The sequence below is a fragment of the Urocitellus parryii genome, unplaced genomic scaffold (assembly GCF_045843805.1).
Source record: "Urocitellus parryii isolate mUroPar1 unplaced genomic scaffold, mUroPar1.hap1 Scaffold_186, whole genome shotgun sequence".
Taxonomy (NCBI): Eukaryota; Metazoa; Chordata; class Mammalia; order Rodentia; family Sciuridae; genus Urocitellus; species Urocitellus parryii.
The window spans coordinates 150587-174273 of record NW_027552297.1 but is presented as its reverse complement, the minus strand read 5'-3'; the positions used below and the strand labels follow the sequence as shown (position 1 = coordinate 174273).

Below are 23687 nucleotides of genomic sequence, written 5' to 3'. Positions count from 1 at the left end.
TATGTAAACCTCATTCATTACAAAAAGCCGAATGATACCAAGTATCAACATATTATAAATTCTTTAGCACTCTCTGTACACATAAAGTTGACAATGTGTTTTTACTCCTCTTGTAGCCAAAGTGCAGAGTATATTTCCCTAACTTTGTATCTGAGCTCTTGTTTTTGGTGTGTAACTTATGTAAATCTGTGACTATGAAAGTGTATTAGTCAGGAAACATTTTGATACTTTGTTTTTCATTTCATAACACTGCCATCTCCATGAGAATGATCCCACCTTAATTTATTTGATTCTGAGAAGAAGGGTGCTTTTTCGGCAACCATATCTCCCTTTGAAGTTCAGTAACCTTACCAACTATCACCTAAGGCAGGAAAAAGATCCCATATGAACCCAGCCTTGATTGATGATAAGCCCACACTTGAGACAATAATTTTTATATAGTTTCTTCTAAATCAGTGATAGATATCTAATTCACTAAATAGGATGAATGCCAGGATTCAATCACATGTGGAACAGAAGTTATGTGAAAAACATATTGTGCCTTATAGGTACTGGTTAAATTTTTATTAATTCAAATTTAAACATTAATCTCTTGACAGGTTTTATTGAATTCTATGAAAATATGTGTAGACTTCTATGCCTTTAATGTTTGATGACATTCTCAGAGTACCCCATACTAAAGAAGAAAATTGAAATCTAAACCCTGCATTAGGCTAAAGACAAAAATGCAAAATAATTTTTTTAAAAAAATGTTTAGACTCTAGTTTCTGGGTTACTGATGATCTGATGACCTAGAGTCTTCTCTCCAGTGATACCAATCTCTTTTCGTTAAAGTATGATATCTAAAATGAAAATAGATCTGTGCCCAGAATCCTGTGAGAAACAGTGTCCACTTTTGTACACTTCTGAGATGTAAATGGCTGCTCTCTCAAACTGCAGAGTCTCTCCTGTTCTTTGGCCCTGAGAGAATGTTGTTTGGTATGTTTATTCCATAACCTATGACACAGAACTGAGTTGTCCATTTTTTTTCACCTTGCTGAGGTCAGGGTATTTATAGATCTCAAACATGGAATATAGCTGTGGTGAACATAGATTTCCCTGAGAGGTCAAGAGTGAATTTTAGGATCATGCTGGAAAAATACATTTATTTATTTGTCAATTTATATTTTAAAAAATAATAATGTTTTGGATATAGTGGTTTAAGTTATTAAATTGATTTAAGCTGTCCTTCTTAATTTTTACTATGAATACTAGAAATTTTTAAATTATACTAGTGCATTATATTGTTTTTCCCTCTGGGTAAATATTAATGCCTTAGGACATTGCTTAGAAGTTTAAAATAAAATTTGCTTTCTCATAAGACCAGACAGCACAAAAGTTAAATGAAATTTTAAAGTAATTTTGATAAAATTTTTACTCATAAAAGTATATATTTTGGGTGTATGGGAGATCTTGCCTCTTGGGTATATTTTCCCCATTGGGTTTCTCTCCACTGAAATTAAGTTTTCATCACATGAGAAGAACATCATATAATCTTTTACCTTTCTCCCTCTCACTAAGGTGTGGCTTTAGAGCTTAAGAGTGGTGAGGATAATACAAATGATAAGTGATGAGATGTCATTCCAAGTCCTCATCAGCCTCCCCAGCTCAAGTGCATTTTTTATTGAGCTGACTGTACATCTGTTTATCTGCTGTACTATTTATACTAAATTTTGCAGCTTTTTTACCCTTTTTTAAATCCTTGTTAGTTACCACCAGATTTTTCCTTGGGATCATTTACGCTAGGGCCAGAAACATCTGGTCTGGTGGTCTGCACCTTGGTCTTCTCACCTTTCCCTCTTATTAGGTGAGGACAACCTGCCAGAGGCCTCACTCTGTTTATCAAGGTGAGGTGAAGTGATTTGTTTATGTCTCAGGGCAATACTGCAGGGCTTCTGTAAGCATGCCTGGTGAGACTGCATGTTTCAAACTGAAGTTTTTAAAATGGAGTTTTTTAGCCCAGGCCTAAGGCCATCCTCACAATAGTAAATTTTCCAAAATTTAGGTTGTTGTTGTTTTTGTTGTTGTTTGTTTCTTTAATGTATTTGTCCTCAATTGAATTTTTTTTCTTTTTTTTTTTTTTGTTTGTACCAAGTATTTAACTCAGGGACACTGTAACACATCCCCAGTCCTTTTTTTATTTATTTATAGAGAGGGTCTCACTTAGTTGCTTAGTGTCTTGCTTTTGCTGAGGGTAGATTTGAACTCATGATACCCATGTATAATTCTTCTTAGCCACAGGGGTTATGGCCTGTGCTACCAAGTTTGCTTTCAACTTAGTTTTTAAATATGTAAGACAACTTTATTAAAATTACATTTAGGGGGCCGGGGATGTGGCTCAAGCGGTAGCACGCTCGCCTGGCACGCGTGCAGCCGGGGTTCGATCCTCAGCACCACATACAAACAAAGATGTTGTATCCGCCGATAAATAAATATTAAAATTTAAAAATAAAATAAAATAAAATAAAATTACATTTAGAAGCATTCCAAATATTCAAGCAAACTCCTTTGACCTGGTGTGGCAGGAAATAAAAGTGGAACTGGACTTTAATTTAAATAACAAGTAAGTTCAATTGCAAGGGCTTAATTAGCACACAGATAATTAGAAAGTTACAGGCCATAGCACTGTTGTACTTTTTAAAAATATTTTTTCTTAGTTGTAGATGAACAAAGTATATTTATCTTTATTATTATTATTATTATTATTATTATTATTATTATTATTGGTCCAGTATCAAACAGACTGTCTCATGCATACTAGCCAAGCACTCTACTACTGAGCAACCACCCTAAACCCTTACCTGGTATTTAGTTTAATATTTATTTATATTTTATTTATTTATATGTGGTGCTGAGAATTAAGCTTAGGGCTTATCTATGCTAGGCAAGCACTATACCACTGAGCCACACCTTCACCTCTTTCCTGGTACTTTTTAAATACCTGTTTTACATAAATTTTAATTAGTAACTTTAACCATTTTTGAATATCTGTTTGGATTAAATCAAACCTAGAAATCAGTGAAACAAAGTCTACTTTTATATAAAACTCTGATTTTACTTCCTTTTTCTTCCCCAGACTCAGACACCTTATCACAGTGTCTTAATTAAGATTCCCCCTTGAGGAATTTACTGTAGGTTGTCCACATTCCAAACTCCAAAATTTACCTATTCCTTAGTTTTAGAAAAGTCTTACACAATTTGTCCAGAGGTACCAAAATCTCTTGGAGTACTCAGAAAAATCCATATCTGAGTCTTGCCTTTTAGGGAGCAGTTTGAATTATAAGTATGCAGTCTTTAAGGCAAGTAGATGGATGATCTGCAGCTGGAAGGAACCTTTTCATCAATACCTTGCATCTAAAAGGCACTTCATTTGATTCCTTTTAGTAGATATTGTGAATAAACCTACAATTAAAATGGAAGTGAAGGAATTTCTTCCACAAAAGTGTTCCAATTTCATTAGATATTTATCCAGAATTATAATTACTGGGTTATAGGGCATTTTTAAACCAAGAATTGCTATTTATTTTTATTTATTTAGGCACTTTACTACTGTGTTACATCCCTATTTTTTAACAAGACAGGATATCACTGAGTCACTTAAGCCATTGCCAAGTTTCTGAGGCTGGTCTTGCATTTAAGTTCCTTCTGTTTCATCCTCCCAAGCCACTGAGAGTACCGACATTCACAATAATACCATGCTTCAAAAAATTTTTATCAGTGGATTATGGCATTTTTATTTTGAGCTCTTAAGAACCATGATAGGGTCTGGGAATGCTTGCCTGGCCTGCCTGTGGCACAGAGTTTTATCCTCAGCACCACGTATAAATAAAGATGTTGTGTCTGCTGAAAACTAAAATGAATAATAAATATTAAAATTCTCTCTCTCTCTCTCTCTCTCTCTCTCTCTCTCTTTAAAAAAAAAGAACTATGAATTTTTTTTCAAAAGTATCTTTATTAACTTTATATTGTAACCGACATTTGTATCTATACATATACACCTATACTCTGGAGACTCTACTATCTTTCAGATATTTGTTTAGTTGCTTACCACTGAGTTATGTCCCCAGTCCTTTTTTTTTTTTTATACAGGTGATATATCACTAATATTTCAATAAGTTGCTTATAGCATTGCTATGTGGTTAAGGCTGTCTTTCAAACCACAATCCTCCTGACTTGCCTCTCCAGCCTCTAGCATATTTGCGACATACCTAGCTCTGTCAGATTATTATATTAACCTTTTCAACAACACTGCCCAGGCTACAGAAAATATCTTTGACTGATGCATTTTATCCCTGTGGAAAGTTTATATGAAGTAGCCAATGTAAGACTATTCTGTAAAGATTTGTTGTAATAAACAAGAATCATTGTTTTAACCTCCTTTCTGAACTGCTGTTTGGTATCCTAGTTCATAAAAGTGCTGGGAAAAGAATGTAAATTCATTTGTTTGAAATCTACAGAGATTTACATGAGCTCAATCACCTTTTGGTTCTAGAGTTTGGAACTTCAGGACATAGTGACGTAAATAAAATATGTTAAAGTTGAGATATTCAGTACACACATCGACACACACATCCAAACACACACACACACACACACACACACACACACACACACACACAAATACCTTCTAGGAGCAATTGGAAGTTCTGGCATTATTACTAGTGTATGAGGGACATAGTAACATAAACAAAATGTGTTAAATTTGAAACATTCAATACAGACATACATACACACACCCACAAAAAAAACAAAAACTTTTTCTAGGAGGAATTGGTAGTTCTGGCCTTGTTACTAGTGTATCAGGGTTGGGGCAGGATTTAGAAAGTGCTAAAATCTCCCTCAAGCTCAGAGTAGTTTACTGGATTCCTCCCTATTTAACCTATAATACAAGCTAGAGTGAACTTCATCTGTCAGCAGCAGCAATTGGGAATATATGCTGGCGGATTTTTTTTGAGATTAATTGACAGCTTTGATATTTGGGTATTTTTGTGTCTTGGTCACAGCTGATGAAACACTTGTGAAGGATTTTATGGCTCCTAGATATCACCATTTTTTGTATCATTTCTTTCATATTTCGTTTTTTTATGGTGCTAGAGATTGAACCCAGGGCGTTGTGCATACAAGGCAAGCACTCTAAAAACTGGGCTACATCCTCAGCCCCTCTCTCACATTTCTGTTCACTAGAGGTGATGATAGTAATTGGGAATTTTGTGCCAAATGTGGTACATTTCTTAAAACCAGACTAATATCCAGTGTATCTAAATATCTCTACTCATTCATGATTTTGCCAAAGAGACACTCACAGTAGTTTTCTCTTTAAATGTATCTATAGATGGAGAGAGAGTGTCTCATTTAATATTCTGCTTTATTTTCAACATCATTCCCTCTTAATATTTGCTTTTTACAGTGTTGCTAAGGTTAGAACTGACTATCTTGCACATTCTGCACACACACTCTAACAGTGAACTTTGCCACTATGTCCCGATTCTAACTTTAGGTTGGATAGATTCATTCATTCACGTCTAATGTTATTTTTCATATGGTCGGTTTTACATATGCCTTTCTATTGCTCTTAACAATACAATTGATCTACATATGGTTTCAGATTTGATTCATATTATGATATATTGGTCTGTATTATTGCAATATAGTTTCATAATATACATTAAATGTGTCTCATAACAATAACTATATTATTTGGGTTTTTTTATTAAAGGTTTTGGGGTATTTTACATATATTTTATTTCTGAGATAATTTTTTGTTCCCTTCTTTTCTTTTCTTTTATTTGGTACTTGGAATTAAACTCAGGGGAATTGAGCCACATCCCCAAACCTATTTTTTATGACATTTAGAGACGGTGTCTCTCTGATTTGCTTAGGGCCTCACTTTTGCTGATGCTGCCTTTGTGCTCACAATACACCTGTCTCAGCCTCCCAAGGTACTGGGATTACAATTGTGCACCAACAGGTCCAGCTCTCTTGTATTTAAAGAAAAACATGCTAAAATATTGATAGGAAAATATTATATATTAAATTGAGTTAAAATAGTTGTATTTGTAATGATTAGTTTTATTTACACACATGCTATTTTATGTGCTTTTGTAAATTTTTATTTAGTTTGTGATATCTTCCACATATTTTCCTTGAAATCCATTATATATGTGATGAATTTAACAGATGTAACTTCAGGATAATACTTATGTGGTATTTTGTACTTTACTTAAACCAAAAGTCTTTCTGGGCTCCAAAAACCAATTTTTCTCAAACTTTATTATTTTTATGTTTCTGAATCACCTCCTCTTTCCTCTTAGGCCACAGATTTCCACTGTATTGACAAATATAGCTCTAGCCTTATGCTATCACATACTTGTACACTGTCATGGTACACACATACTATAATTTCTACAGATCTAAGCTTGGTGAGGAGTATTTCATATATATATAAAGTTTTCATGATGAAATAACAGCAATTTCTACTCCATCTTTAGTTCATCATAATTTGTTTTGTGTCCTTATCAATACTCTGTATTCTTTTTGTCGTTGTTGTTTCTTATTGGAAATTTAAATCAGGGGAACACAAAGAATGGGTCACACATAGTTGCTTAGGACCTTGCTAAGTTTCTGAGGCTGGCTTTAAACTCAGGATTATCTTGCCTTACCCTCACAATCCAAAGGGATTAGAGGTGTGTGCCATGGAACCTAGTTCTATTTTATTTTTATATTGAAATATATATTACTTTTGAAAATAATTTATTCTCGATATTAAGAAAGCATGGAATACCATTTCCCCCCACAAATAACCCTGCCTTTTTTTGTAAAAGATGTCAGTTTTTTTGGAAAAGATGTCAGTAGTGTTAGATGTATAATTTATTAATGTCTAAATGGCAAGTTTATTATTATTATGCTATGTATTAGTTACAAAACTTTATCTGTTCATATAATTATAAGGTATATAGTCTTTTCTATAACTTCATATCATAAATCAGTGTGTATCAAAATGAACTTTTGGTGGTTGGGAGGTGAGGGGAGGGATCATGGGGTTAGAAATGATGGTGGAATATGATATATATTATTATATAAAGTACATGTATAAAGAAGTGAATTTATGTAAATATAATTTGTATAAAACCAGAGAAATGAAAAATTGTGCTCTGTATGTGCAATAAGAATTTTAATGCATTCTGTTCTCATATATAATTTTAAAAATATTTAAAAATTAAAGATAAATGATGGCATTATGTTCTAACTGAAAATAAGTACTACTCCTTTTAAAAATTGAGAAAAAAAAAAGGTCTGTTGGTCAGTTGTAAACTTTATAAAGTACAAAATGTATTCTGAACATTTGGTAATACATAAACCTAGGTGTAGGTATTTATAGTGTTGTCAGCAAAATTTAAAAAAAATACTGTAGAGTTCATTTTTTGCAATGTATACTCATAATTATATGAGATGCATTTTGTACATATACATGTATACTACCATTATATATAATTAATAAATGATTACTACATCTCACATTAACTACATTTATTTCAAATTAATTTGTCTTTTGAAAGCTCTGATATATGACACTGACTGATATGTACACTTGTTGTGTCTTCAAATTTGTCACTTTTATGTATTATGTTCTTTTATTTATTCTCCTTTTTATAGATTTTTTCCAAATTATTGAGATTAATGAATTTTAAACAATTTAGTTTAACAGTGCAGTCTGCAGATTTTCTTTTTTAACCTAAGACAAAATACATCCCAATTTTAATAGGCTTATTGTTATGTAACTGACATTTAAAACCTGCATATATAACACCCTTACCTGACCTTACTCTGGACTATTGATATATGGGTGGAGGGGATCTCAAAGTGATCCATGGAAAAGGCAGAACAGGGATGGGTCAGGATGTGAGATTGGTGGATACTGAGTATGTAGTAGTGAGTATTCATGAAAAAAGTATTGGTGGAATAGGTACGGGTAGAGAAAAAAGTACTGTGAAGGATAGAGGGAAAGAATGACCAGCTCAAGAGTTCAGATTTAAAAAGTTGAATGGTGGATCAATGGTAGTATGAGGTTAAAGAGTAGTTTCTTTGGAGGCAGAAATAAGGTAGAAGTGAAAGAAGAAGGTAACTCTGGCACAGTCCCCAAGAGAAAGAATCAAATGAACACTACCCTTTATATTCACACAATGAATATATATATATATATATATATATATATATATATATATATATATATATATATATATATATATTGCAATATATATAGCAAACATCTATACCATTAGATTGAAGTCATCCAGCCTCCATAAGTTAGTGAGGCTCTAAGAAAATCAGTGAAACCCTTTTACTTTATAGAATATTTTATTAAAGTCTGAAAGTGTTTCTTACTAAAAAACATATCTGATTTCAATTTGTCATATGAGAGAGAGAGAGAGAGAGAGAGAGAGAGAGAGAGAGAGATTGAAAAAATAAAAAAATGTATTCAGTGACACTCTTAATGTCAAGGATGTAAATAATTTAAAAGTAATAAATAGTTGGAAAACTCATCTAGGTTATTGACTACTGCTTGGGAAGTTAGTCTACTCTCCAAAATATAAAAGTGAGAGAGGAATTCTTTATTAAAGTGTATATAAGAAAAAAGAGGACTTTTGACACAGCTTTTAGTTGACCCAGACTGGGTCAACTTTAGCGGGTGATTAGGGTTCTGCAAAGATGATAAATCTTGAGTTATTTTGAATAATGTGATTTTATCTAGTCTTTATAAATGAAGATTGAGGTCTAATATAAATCAGACTTGACAAAGGAAAAACATTTCATTGAAAAGTAAATGTAGGAATAAACACATAAAACAATATTTAACCAAAAGTCAACATTCAGAATATTTATGCAATTATCTAATCACCAGTAACGTAAAAACAATGACAACTAAAGAAAAAGTGAATTAATAAAAAACAAAAAAATAATGTAATTAATGAATTAATTAATGAATAGCTAACACGTGCAAAGATGTAATGTGACTGGAATTGTCAAAGTCAGCTTGTAGACACGAAAAAGTGTAAAGGTACATAGAAATAGTGTTTTACTACTTACTGAGACATACACTTTGAACTATAAATTTCACTCCTAGGTGGAAAAAATTGAACACAGAACCCATTCACCTGGCTCTCTCACTTTGGAACTGTAGAAAAAATTACCTTTTTCTTTCCCTCAAATTTTATTGCTGCTTCCAAGAACACTACCCTCTATATTCACGCTATCATTGTAGATTTGTAGCATGTGAACCCTCTACTGTTCAAGTTTTTCTTCTTTTTTTTCATTGCTCTTTTTCTCCCTACCCCATATCATCCACCAATACTTATTTTGTATAACAAAATCTACATACTCAGCAATCACCAGTCTTATATCTTACTATATCCATTTCCTACCTTGTGCATGACCACTTTAGATCCTCTCCATCAAAACATCAATAGTCCAAAGTGGTCAGAATGGGGGTAAAATTTGCAGAATATTAAAGGTCAGTTACACAAAAAGAAAGCTATGAAAGTGGGCTTCATTTAAAGGTGAAAATAAATAGAAAATCTTTAGACTTCACTAGTTAAAATAAAAGATCAAAAATTTATGAATCTCAATAATTTGAATTATACTTGTGAGTCACTTTTTTTGGGAAAGGGATATAAGGACATTGCCAATGAGTTTAAAGCTCAAACTGTTTTTTTTTTATGAGCAAAGAATAGAAAAATTAAAAAAAAATATATATATATATATATTACAGTGATTGTGATATCATTTTCATAAAAATACATACATATTTATTCACAAATTGTTTTAACCTTATAAACAGTTATAAGTGTCAATACATTTCTCTCTGGGCTAGGTCCTATTATTGGAAGAAAACTTTTCCTTAAAATAACCCCATACAGAGGCATTTAATGAAATTAACAGGCTAATAATAATAATAATAATACGTGAGGTGGGGAGTATTTCAGGGTTGTGAAGCATACCTGTAATATAAGTTACTTGAGAAGACATCACAGGAGAATTTTATACACTGTCTGAACACATATATGTATATATTATTTATAAAAAGTGTTTATGAGTTCTGTAGTGAGGGTGCACAAGTCCAATACACAGTCTTTTATTTTCTTGAATATTTTTTTGTTGTAGATGGACACAGTATTATTAGTAGTTTATTTGTTGGCTTTTTAAAAGTATTTATTTTTAGTTTTTTGGCAGTCACAACATCTTTATTTGTATGTGGTGCTGAGGATTGATCCTGGGCCACCTGCATACCAGGCGACTGTGCTACCACTTGAGCCACGTCCCCTCTTGGGTGGCTTTTTAATGCAGTGCTGGGTGTTCAACCCAGTACCTCACGCATGCTAGGGAAGTTCTCTACAACTGATCCATAATCCTGGTCCCCAAAGTCCTTTACTTAACCTTTTTTTTTTTTTTTTTTTTTTTTTGTGGTTGGAGTGTGTGCGTGTAGTGCGGTGGACTGAGTCCATGGCTTTATATTAGCAAAACAAGCATTCTACTGACTAAGCAATATTCTCAGCCCTGATCTGTAGTCGGATAACAATGGCAATAGAGTGGTTTGTCATTCAGACTTTGATTCTGTCCCACTTGGCTCAGGTTGGAGGCAGTACCTGAAGCCTTGACCAATCAGTCACTTAGGTGAAAACTGTCCAATCCTCACGCAACCAGTGATGAGGGGGAGGTTTTCACAATTTTCTGTCCCGCCATTTTTTCAATCTTCTTGTAGACTTCTGTCCTGGGTTCAGAGCCCAGGTGTCTGTGCTATACAGAATCTGAAAACAAACCACATGGAGAACGCTGAGAACCCTGAGAGCCAGGAAATGGTAAGAGTGCCTTGTTATATTGAGACTGCGTAGGAAGGTGGCTTAAAGCTGACAGGAGTGGCAATGGTGGAAACTGGCAGTTATGGCTAGGGACTCCTCGTGGTCCTCTCCAGAAACTTGTGGCCAGAGGGTCTCTCTGTGGTAGTTTATCCTTCACCTCCCTCTGACTAGTCTATTGAGGCTTATATCAGCAGTTGAAAACCTGGGCATTTTGTTCCATAATTGTATGTTGTATTCAGCTTCTTTCTAAAGCTCTTTGTTGGCTTCCATGTGCCCTGAGTCCAGCATAGTAAATACTGAGATAATTATCAGGAGAGAACTCCAAATCCATTTATACTATTCATGCATGAGAGAGGCTGTTAATTTTAGGGCTTCTTACTCAAGAAGGTTTGTTTGTTTGTTTGTTTGTTTGTTTGTTGTTTATTATTTTTTTTTGCTCTGTGTGTTGCTTTTTTTTGATACCAGTAATTCAACCCAGAGGTGTTAATCCACTGATTCACATTCCCACCCCTTTTTTAATATTTTTATTTAGAGACAGGGTCCCTTTGAATTTCTTAGGGCCTCACAAATTTGATGATGCTGGCTTTTAACTTATTCTCTTCATGAGTCCTGAGATTTTTAAATATAGCAGAAGCAGTATCTAAAAATCAAAAACAAAAATCTGAAATCCAGAACTTCAGTTTAGCTCTCCATAGGTCTCAGAATAAACTCCTAGTTTTCTAGCTGTCTGTTCACATATCCAAAACTAGGGTTCTCTGTTCACAGAAAATAAGTATAAAGTAGAATAGATAGTATAATGACCATGTAATCAGGATAATGGGCCTCACTCAAACACACCTGGTGGCTAACTCAAAGATGTTAATGAGCATCATTAAGGCTTATTTCAAATGTAAAAGTCCTTGAAGCCCACTTGTGGGAACACCTTCAACAAAGTCCTTTGTTCCAGTGGTGATTCCTGATTGAATTTGAAGAAAAAAGATGGGTCACAGAAAGAATGAAAGTGAACCCATATGGTAGTCAGGATGCCTTTTCCAAAGCCTATTCTAAATGCATTATGCTTCGTGTTCTGCACAAACCATCAGTAAACTTCCAAGACTGTGCACAAAAATTAGTTTTTTTTTCTGGTATCATTCCACTGTCATGTATTTAAAAAATAAAACAACAAAAAAATCTATATATGTATTGCTGAGAATCAAACTTAGTGCTTGGCACATTCTAGCAAAGTAGTCTACAACTGAGACACAACTCCAGCCCATGTACCCAGCTTTTTATACTCTCTTTGTAGTAATCAGAAACAACTTTAAAAATTAAAATTGCATTTATATCACTTTTCTTAGTACAGTAATATATTACAAACTAAACCTATTCTTAGTATTTAAAAAAAAAATAATTTAATGGATGACTGTTATTTTTTCCAGAGTTTATTTTATCACTTTTTTAGGGCTTGGTGAAGGGTCTTTTTTTTCAGTATATAGATGTCTTCTATTGTCAATTGGGTCCATGCAAACTGTATTGAAAATAGTCATTCTAAAACTTCACACAATCCACATATTTTCCAAGACTATAGGGGAAAGGGAAAGAGGATATTCACAAACAAGAAACCATTTCCCATGAAAGCATAGTATCAGTGTCCAACCTGGAGTGTAATCCAGATATTTCAGTGGTAAGGTTGTCTAAGAACCACAACCATAGGTTTTTGATATCCTCTAAAGTACACTGAATGGCTTTAAATCACTTACTCCTCTTCAAAATAAAATTTCTGCTACCTACTTAAAAAATAAAGCAGTATTAATGAGAAAGGTGAATGAGACTTAAGTTCTTTGGAGGTACTGAGGTTGATATTTAATTATAGTTTATAAATATCAAATAAGAAGGGCCTTACAGTTGTCTCAACTTTTCCAACACATAAAAAGGAAAACTTAGATGAACTAACATGAAATAATGAAAATGCATTTCAGGGAAGTGATATCACAGAAATTTTCAGGGTAGAGTCTTGGAAATGTGGAAAAAAAATATTCATATACATATGCATTTCTATAGAAAAAAATAAGTGATAAGTACATGAGTATGAGGGTAAATTCAGTGTGCCTCATGCGTTGTAGGTTGAAGGTAATGATAAAGCAGTAACTGAGGATATCCAGAACTCTATAATTGTGGGAGACATTAATAGCAATTTAGAAAAAGAAAATATTATTAAATCACTTTAGATTCACCTCTGTCCTCTGTTCCTCTTATAAATTTGATTCTGTCAAATGAGATTATGTGGGTATGGTTCTCTCTGAATTTGTGTTCTCTTTCGTTTTTAGGATTTTGTCACCTATGTCATGTAAAGCCCTGTCTTAAACTCACTTTGGGGGCTCTTTTACCTCCTGTTCTGGACTGCAGAGCAGAGACTCACCTCACTCATTCTGTGCAATGAATTGACTTTTGTCAATCTTTGCAAACAATGGTTGGAAGAACAAGCATACTGGAGGGTCTTTCATATCCTACAATATGGTTGTCAGACCTGTGGGTTAAAGGGTAGACTTGCTATGTTATGTTCCCTATGAGAAGGGCTTATCTATATTTTTTGTTTTGGAAGCTCTATAAACACAGAAGAGAAGCATTTATGGTCACAAACAAAGGAATGCCAGAAGCCATTAGATATGAGAAAATACAAAAAATTAAAATAAAATAAAATAAAATAAAATAAAATAAAATAAAATAAAATAAAATCTTCTCTTAGAGCTTTTAGAGGTAAAAGTTTATTTCTGTTTTGTGTAAGAAAACTAAAATTTCTCTTTGGCCTGACGATATTTTGATGTTTTAAACTTGCTTGCAATTTCTACCTGTGTTTTGAATTCACCTATGCCTGGCTATCCCTTACCATATAAAACCCTCCCTAAAACTTTACTGGTGCCTCATAAATTCTCGCTCCCACTGACCAAATAACAATTCTCTCTAAATCTCAGTGGCAGCTCATAAATTCTAATATCTGGAGGTGAATTTATTTTCTACCTTGAAATATTAGCCATGTATTATGATTGTCAAAATCTTGTTAGTTTTAAGTACCTTAGATGCCCACCTCCTTTGTAACTTTTTGTGCTGTAAAAACTTTTCCTCGAAGATCAGGGGGATGATCTCTAGCATGGAATCTTGTAAGAGACAGTTGAGGCCAGCTTTTGTGTACACAATACAATCTTAATTTGATTTGATTTAAATTTGAATTGGTGGTCTTTTCTTTGTGTTTTGGTTTAAAAGTAACCTTTTTTTTAACTTCACTGTAAATAAAACCAAAAAACACAACAAATCTGTAAATTAGCCAGGTGCATAAAAATAGTCATTTACTAAAAGCACAGTATTCATTATAGAAATGATATAAGCTTAAAAATTAAAAGATATTTTAATTCAGACTTGGATTCTGCGCCTACTTGGCTCAGGTTGGAGGCAGTTCCTGAAGCCTTGACCAATCAATCTCTTAGGCTTCTGTCCTGGATCCGGAGTCCAGGCGTCTGTGCTATGCAATATCTGAAAACAAACCTCAGGGAGAATGCTGAATACCCTGAAAGCCAGGGAATGGATCACTAGGCAATGCTGAGCTGACGTGAATCTGGGGCGAACAGTCTGGAACTCTCAGAACATACACCGAGCCCAGATAGGCTGAATTCAAGCTTCTGTTCACCTGCATCTCCCAGAAAAACCGCTGTGACTCAGCACTAAAAAATCCCGCTGAAACAACTGGTTGGCCCTTCTGAACCTGCGGAAGTTAATACCAACTGAGCCTTCATAGGCAGTGGCCACAGGATTGAGACAGGGCTTGGGAGAGCCATTCAGGACCCACCCATTGCATTGGTCACCCAGCAAAGGGAACAAAGTGTTGCCATTTGCATGGGATACCACCATGGCAGGGAACTGACATCACCAGAATATGGCGGAGGACATAACTTCATTGAAACCAGCGGCAACAGCATCAAATAAATTTATAGGAGTAAACAGAAACTCAGCAGTAAAATAGAACAAGAAGTAACATGAGCAGAATGAAAAAGCAAGGAAGAAAAGAAGTACAAACAATGCAGGACAGCCTAAATATTCAGGAGGACCTAGAGGCATCAGAAAAATGGTCAAATAATGATTTTAAGGAATACCTTAGACAGATGGAATGGAATCTTAAAGAGGATATGAGAGAGCAAATTCAAACAGTGCAAAAACACATTGAAAATGAATTACATAAACAGATAAAAGAAGCAAATAAGCATCTTTATCAGGAGATAGATTATAAAAAAATCAAACAATAATTCTAGAAATGAAGGAAACTATAAACCAAATTAAAAACTCAAATGAGAGTATCACTAACAGATTGGAGCAAGTAGAAGCCAGGTATAGAGGTTCAAACCAAGGGAATGAGCAATCTGCTGAATGAAATAATTACAGAAAACTTTCCAGAAATAAAAAAATTAAACAGATGTACAAATTGTAGATGCATACAGGACACGGAGCATACAAAATCACAGTAGACCAACGCCAAGACACATTGTTATAAATATATTCAATATACAGAACAAAGAGAAAATATTAATAGCTACAAGAGAAAGGAGGCAGATTACATTCAGGGGTAAACCAATAAGGTTAACAACGGATTTTTCATCACAGACGCAGAACGCGAGAAGATCCTGGAACAACGTATTTCAAACACTGAAAGACAATGGATGCCAGCCAAGAATTTTGTATCCAGCAAAATTAAGCTTCAGGTATGACTATGAAATAAAAATCTTTAATGAGAAACAAAAGTTAAAAGAATTTGCAGCCAGAAAACCAGCATTGCAAAGCATCTTGAGCAAAACACTACATGAGGAAGAAATGAGAAACAATAACCAAAACCATCAGTGGGAAGTGACTCAGTAAAGACAGAGGGCAGGGTGTGGGGGAAAGCTAATCATGGAGAAACAAACTAAATTTAAAAAAATAAATAATCAAACATAGCTGGAAGTACAAACAATATATCAATAGTAACTCTAAACGTTAATGGCTTAAACTCTCCAATAAAGCAACATAGGCTGGTAACATGGATTAAAAAAACAAATCCAACAATATGCTGCCTCCAGGAGACACATCTGATTGGAAAAGACATACACAGGCTGAAGGTGAAAGTTTGGGGAAAAATATACCACACACACGGTCCTCATAAGTAAGCAGGGGTGGCCATCCTCATATCGATTAAAATCGACTTCAAGACTAAGTTAATCAAAAGGGATAAGGAAGGACATTATATACTATTAAAAGAAACCATTCACCAACAAGACATATCAATTATCAATATTTATTCACCAAATAATGGTGCTGCGACATTCATAAAACAAATTCTCCTTTAGTTCAAAAATCAAATAGACCACAACACAATAATTATGGGTGACTTCGACACACCTCTCTCACCATTGGACAGATCCTCCAAAGTTGAATAAAGAAACTATAGAACTCAGTACCACAATCAATAACCTAGTCTTAACTGACATATATAGAATATATCAACCATCATCAAGTGGATATACTTTTTTTTCTCAGCAGCACATGAATCCTTGTCAAAAATAGACCATATGGGCAACCCTCAGTAAATATAAAGGGGTGGAGACAATAAAATGCATTTTATCTGATCATAATGGAATGAAACTGGAAATCAATGATAAAAGAAGGAAGGAAAACTCCTACATCACATGGAACATGAACAATATGTTACTGAATGATCAATGGGTTACAGAAGACATAAAAAATAAAAAAAAAAATCTTGGAGATAAAGAAAAATACAGACACAACATATCAGAATCTATGGGACACAATGAAATGACCTCATCACTTGGAGGTCATTCCTCAAAAGAAGGAAAAACAAACAAATAAATGAGCTCACACTTCATTTCAAAGCCCTAGAAAAGAAGAGCAATACAATAGCAAATGTAGTAGAAGGCAAGAAATAATTAAAATCAGAGCGGAAATCAATGAAATTAAAACAAAAGAAACTATTGAAAAAATTAACAAAACTAAAAGTTGGTTCTTAGAAAAACTAAAAAAGATTGACAGACCCTTAGCCATGCTAACGAAGAGAAGAAGAGAGAGAACTCAAATTACTAACATACGGGATGAAAAAGGCAATATCACAACAGATGCTACAGGAATACAGAAGACAATTAGAAATTATTTTGAAAACCTATATTTCAATAAAATAGAAGATATTGAAGACATTGATAAATTTCTTAATTCATATGATTTGCCCAGACTGAGTCAGGAGGATACACACAATTTGAACAGACCAATATCAATGGATGAAATAGAAGAAGCCATCAAAAGACTACCAACCAAGAAAAGCCCAGGACCGGATGGGTATACAGCGGAATTTTACAAAACCTTTAAAGAAGAACTAATACCAATACTTTTCAAGTTATTTCAGGAAACAGAAAAAGAGGGAGCTCTTCCAAATTCATTCTATGAGGGCAACATTACCCTGATTCCGAAACCAGACAAAGACACCTCAAAGAAAGAAAACTACAGACCAATATCCCTAATGAACCCAGATGCAAAAATCCTCAACAAAATTCTGGTGAATCAGATACAAAGGCACAGAACAAAAAATTGTGCACCATGATCAAGTAGGATTGATCCCTGGGATGTAAGGATGGTTCAATATATGGAAATCAATGTGATTCACCACATCAATAGACTTAAAGATAAGAACCATATGATCATCTCGATAGATGCAGGAAAAGCATTCAACAATGTACAGCATCCCTTTATGTTCAAAACATTAGAAAACCTAGGGATAAAAGGAACTTATCTCAACATTGGTAAGGCCTCAGGCTAGCATCATTCTGAATGGAGAAAAATTGAAGGCATTCCCTCTAAAATCTGGAACAAGACAGGGATGCCCTCTATCACCACTTCTATTCAATATAGTTCTCGAAACACTGACCAGAGCAATTAGACAAACAAAAGGAAGTAAAGTCATAAAAATAGGAAAAGAAGAACTTAAATTATCAATATTTGCTGACAACTTGATTCTATACCTAGAAGACCCAAAATGTTCTACAAAAAAACTACTAGAACTAATAAATGAATTCAAACAGAAATGAGGAAAAACACCCCATTCACAATATCCTCAAAAAAAAAAAAATACTTGGGAATCAACTAAACAAAAGAGGTGAAAGATTTATACAATGAAATCTACAGAACCCTAATGAGAGAAATAGAAGATCTTAAAAGATGGAAATATATACCCTGTTCATGGATAGGCAGAACTAACATCATCAAAATGGCAATATTACCCAAAGTTCTCTATAGGTTTACTGCAATGCCAATCAAAATCCTAATGCCATTTCTTGTATAAATAGATAAAGCAATCATGAAATTCATATGGAAAAATAAAATACCCAGAATAGCAAAAGCAACTCTAAGCAGGAAGTGTGAATCAGACTGTATAGCGGTACCAGATTTCAAACCATACTACAGAGCAATAGTAACAAAAGCAGCATAGTACTGGTACCAAAACAGGTGGGTGGACCAATGGTACAGATTAGAGGACACAGGGACTAAACCACAAAGTTTCAACTATATTATATTTGATACAGGGGCTAAAAGCATGCAATGGAGGAAGGATAGCATCTTCAACCAATGGTGCTGGGAAAACTGGAAATCCATATGCAACAAAATGAAACTGAATCCCTTTTTCTCTCCATGAACAAAAGTTAACTCAAAATGGATCTAGGAGCTTAATATCAAATCAGAGACTCTGCGTCTGATAGAAGAAAAAGTTGGCTTCGATCTACATATTGTGGGGTCGGGCTCCAAATTCCTTAATAGGACCCCCATAGCACAAGAGTTAATAATAAGAACCAATAAATGGGACTTACTTAAACTAAAAAGTTTTTTTTTCTCAGCAAGAGAAACAATAAAAGAGGTAAATAGGGAGCCTACATCATGGGAACAAATTTTTACTTCTCAAACTTCAGATAGAGCCCTAATATCCAGAATATACAAAGAACTCAAAAAATTAAAAAATAAGATAACAGATAACCCAATCAACAAATGGGCCAAGACCTGAACAGACATTTCTCAGAGGAGGACATACAATCAATCAACAAGTACATGAAAAAATGCTCACCATCTCTAGCAGTCAGAGAAATGCAAATCAAAACCACCCTAAGATACCATCTCACTCCAGTAAGATTGGCAGCCATTATGAAGTCAAACAACAACAAGTGCTATAGAGGATGTGGGGAAAAGGGTACACTTGTACATTGCTGGTGGGACTGCAAATTGGTGCGGCCAATTTGGAAAGCAGTATGGAGATTCCTGGGAAAGCTGGGAATGGAACCACCATTTGACCCAGCTATCCCCCTTCTCGGACTATTCTGTGAAGACCTTAAAAGAGCGTACTATAGGGATACTGCTACATGGATGTTCACAGCAGCACAATTCACAATAGCTAGACTGTGGAATCAACCTAGATGCCCTTCAATAGATGAATGGATAAAATTGTGGCATTTATACACAATGGAGTATTACACAGCACTAAAAAATGACAACATCATGGAATTTGCAGGGAAATGGATGGCACTAGAGCAAGTTATGCTCAGAGAAGCTAGCCAATACCTAAAAAAACAAATGCCAAATGTCATCTTTGATATAAGGAGAGCAACTAAGAAAAGAATAGGGAGGAAGAGCATGAGAAGAAGATCACCATTAAACAGAGTCGAGAGGGGGGAGGGAAAGAGAGAAAGAAGGGAAATTGCATGGTAAAGGAGACCCTCATTGTTATACAAAATTACATATAAGAGGAAGTGAGGGGAAAGGGGAAAAATAATAGAGAGAAATGAATAACAGTAGATGGGGTTGAGATAGAAGATGGGAGGAGAGGGGAGGGGAGGTAAGGGGGATAGTAGAGGATAGGCAGGGCAGCAGAATACAATAGACACTAGTATGGTAGTATGTAAAAAATGTGGATGTGGAACAGATGTGAATCTGCAATATGTATATTGGGTAAAAATGGGAGTTCATAATCTGCTTGAATCAAATGTATGAAATATGATATGTCTGAGAGAATGAGGGGGAAGGAGAGAAAATGGCGTCCACAGATTACAGTTCCTACAGCCAAGTTGCAGCCCAGCAGGGCTACAGTGCTTACAGTGCCTAGGCAACTCAAGGATATGCACAGACCACCCAGGCATATTGGCAACAAAGCTATGGAACTTATGGACAGCCTACTGATGTCAGCTATACCCAGGCTCAGACCAGTGCCACCTATGGGCAGACTGCATATGCAACTTCTTATGGAAAGCCTCCCACTGGTTATACTACCCCAACTGCCCCCCAGGCATACAGCCAGCCTGTCCAGGGGTACGGCACTGGTGCTTATGACACCACCACCACTACCGTCACCACCACCCAGGCCTCCTATGCAGCCCAGTCTGCATATGGGACTCAGCCTGCTTACCCTGGCTATGGGCAACAGCCAGCAGCCACTGCACCTTTAAGACCGCAGGATGGTAACAAGCCCGCTGAGACTAGTCAACCTCAGTCTAGCACAGGAGGTTATAACCAGCCTAGTCTAGGATACGGACAGAGTAACTACAGTTATCCCCAGTTTCCTGGGAGCTACCCAATGCAGCCAGTTACCGCGCCTCCATCCTCTCCTCCTACCAGCTATTCCTCTACACAGCGGACTATTTATGTTCAGAGCAGTTACTCTCAGCAGAACACCTATGGGCAACCGAGCAGCTATGTTCAGCAGAGTAGCTATGGTCAACAAAGCAGCTATGGGCAGCAGCCTCCCACTAGTTACCCCCCGCCCCCAGACTGGATCCTACAGCCAGGCACCAAGTCAATATAGCCAACAGAGCATCAGCTAAGGGTAGCAGAGTTCATTCCGACAGGACCACCCCAGTAGCATGGGTGTTTATAGGCAGGAGTCTGGAGGATTTTCTGGACCAGGAGAGAACCGGAGCATGAGTGGCCCTGATAACCGGGGCAGGGGAAGAGGGGGATTTGATTGTGGAGGCATGAGCAGAGGTGGTCGGGAAATGGGCAGCGCTGGAGAGCGAAGTGGCTTCAATAAGCCTGGACCACCCATGTTTGAAGGACCAGATCTTGATCTAGGCCCTCCAGTAGATCCTGATGAAGACTCTGACAACAATGCAGTTTATGTGCAAGGATTAAATGACAATGTGACTCTTGATGATCTGGCAGATTTCTTTAAGCAGTGTGGGGTTGTTAAGATGAATAAGAGAACTGGGCAACCCATGATCCACATCTACCTGGACAAGGAAACAGGAAAGCCCAAAGGTGATGCCACAGTGTCCTATGAAGACCCGCCAACTGCAAAGGCTGCGGTGGAGTGGTTTGATGGAAAAGATTTTCAAGGAAGCAAACTAAAATTCACTCTTGCTCTAAAGAAGCCTCCCATGAACAGCATGTGGGGTGGCAGGCCACCTCGTGAGGGCAGAGGGAGGTCCAGGCGACCCAGGTGGTCCTGGGGGACCCATGGGTCGAATGGGAGGCCGTGGAGGAGACAGAGGAGGCTTTTCCCCCAAGAGGGCCACGGGGTTCCCGAGGGAATCCCTCTGGAGGAGGAAACATCCAGCACCGAGCTGGGGACTGGCAATATACCAATCTGGATTGTGGAAACCAGAACTTTGCCTGGAGAACAGAATGCAACCTGTGTAAGGCCCCGAAGCCTAAGGGCTTTCTTCCACCACCCTTCCCACCCCCAGGTGGTGACCGTGGAAAAGGTGGCCCTGGTGGCACGCGGGGAGGAAGAGGTGGCCTCATGGACCACGGTGGTCCTGGAGGAATGTTCAGAGGTGGCCGTGGTGGAGACAGGGGTGGCTTCCGTGGTGTCCATGGCATGGACCGAGGTGGCTTTGGTGGAGGAAGACGAGGTGGTCCAGGGGGCCCCTTGGACCTTTAATGGAGGAGATGGGAGGAAGAAGAGGTGGACGTGGAGGACCTGGAAAAATGGGTAAAGACGAGCACAGTCAGGAACGCAGAGATCGGCCCTACTAGACACAGACCCCACAGAGCTGCATTGACTACCAGATTTATTTTTTAAACCAGAAAATGTTTTAAATTTATAATTCCATATTTGTAATGTTGACCACAACATTATGATTTTTTCTTGTCTGTACTTTAGTATTTATCACCACTTGTGAAGAAACATTAAAACAAGTTAAATGGTAGTGTGCTGAGTTTTTTTTCCTTCTTTTAAAAATAGTTGTTGAAGATTTAACAATGGGAACCCCTGTGAGCATGCTCAGTATCAATGTGGAGTATCAAGAGGGCCTCTAACTGTAACAGTGTTCATGGTTGTGATTTTTTTTTTAATAAAATTCCAAATGTTTATAATAAAAAGAAATATGTCAAGAGCTTTGTAATGTTTTGAACAACTAATAATTAAAAAAAGAATAAAAAAAAGATATCTCAAATACCAAGGGAGTTTAGGAGTTAGAATTTTTTTTCTTTCAGTATACAGGTAGTAAAATAGGGCAAAAGAGAAAATGTGAAGCATAAATATATTAAGTAATATGCAAAATAGTCACCAAAATATTTATTACAGAAAAATCATATCTGCAGAAATGGTTCAAAAGAAGCCGTCTTTTTGTCAGGAGTAAACATTTGGACAGGAATGGAAGTTGTGGTTCTCTTTTTAAGTAGTTTTACTCCTAGTGAATAATTTTTACACTATTTCTGCATTTTACTGGTTGGAATTAATTATAATTCATATATCTGTGGAAAAAGTACTGAATGCAGAAAAATATTATTGCTCATGTTTAAATCACCTCCATTATTTGATCTTTCCCTTTTTAAACCAAAAATCTGCATAAAACCATCTCTTAATAAATATCTCTATCTCTGTATATTAGCAGCAACTGAGTTATAAAATTTGGTATGATAACTTGTCTCTTCATGTACTTAAAGACCATGAATTTGCTACTTAGCTCTTACGTATAATTCTCTATGATGTTCTGTAGTTATTTATGTCTCTCTGCCAAGTTTTATACCAAGCTATTATTATGTGCCTTAATTACTCTATGTAGTAATGTAGGATTTATGTCTTATTTCTGACACTTTGGTCCCCGAACTCTGTCTAAATGGAAATATGTACAAAATGATTATCCAGGAAAAAAAAATCTAATATTGTATTTTATTTTATATTTATTTATATATTTATGTATACATATTTTTATTATTCAGAAACATCCTTTGGTCTTAACTACAGTGATACTAGTGTATTTTAGCTTGAATTGGTTGTGAAAAACAAACTAAAAAGACTTTTCTCTGTGTTGGTTGGTGATTTCTGCAACCTCAGGAACCTAGTGAATAATAGCAAAAATAAATAAGTAACCCTTTAGTTTGAGGCAGAACCACCAAATTAGATGATGTTTTGCTTCTGTTTTCTATCTTGATTATTAGAATCATACCTTTAAATTTACATGGAACACTTTTGGAATTCTATTCTGTTCTTCAAAAAAATCAATGAAAGTGAAAAATAATGCAGTAAAGATAGATAATTAATTTCAAACAATTTGTTTCTTAAAATAATTTTTTTTCAAATCACCAAAAATTCTGAAAAGTTAGAAAAGTTAAAAGCTTTAGAAATATCCTAAGGAAATTTCTCTTTTGCTCAGGACAGTAGACTACATCTCCAACTCATTCTTCTCTAGAATTGGACTGTGTGCAAATATGAAAAAAAAAGTGCTAAGATGCCCCACATGGCTTATAAGTTTTAAAATCCTGAAAGGAGCTCAAATATGCCATTTTTCTACTTTACAAAATACA

At 35.6% G+C, this 23687-nt stretch overlaps 1 pseudogene; it reads left to right on the top strand.

The window, feature by feature from the left end:
• The first annotated feature begins 19974 nt into the window (after positions 1 to 19974).
• LOC113178383 (RNA-binding protein EWS-like) lies at positions 19975 to 21914 on the top strand (annotated as a pseudogene).
• The last annotated feature ends 1773 nt before the right edge of the window (positions 21915 to 23687 follow it).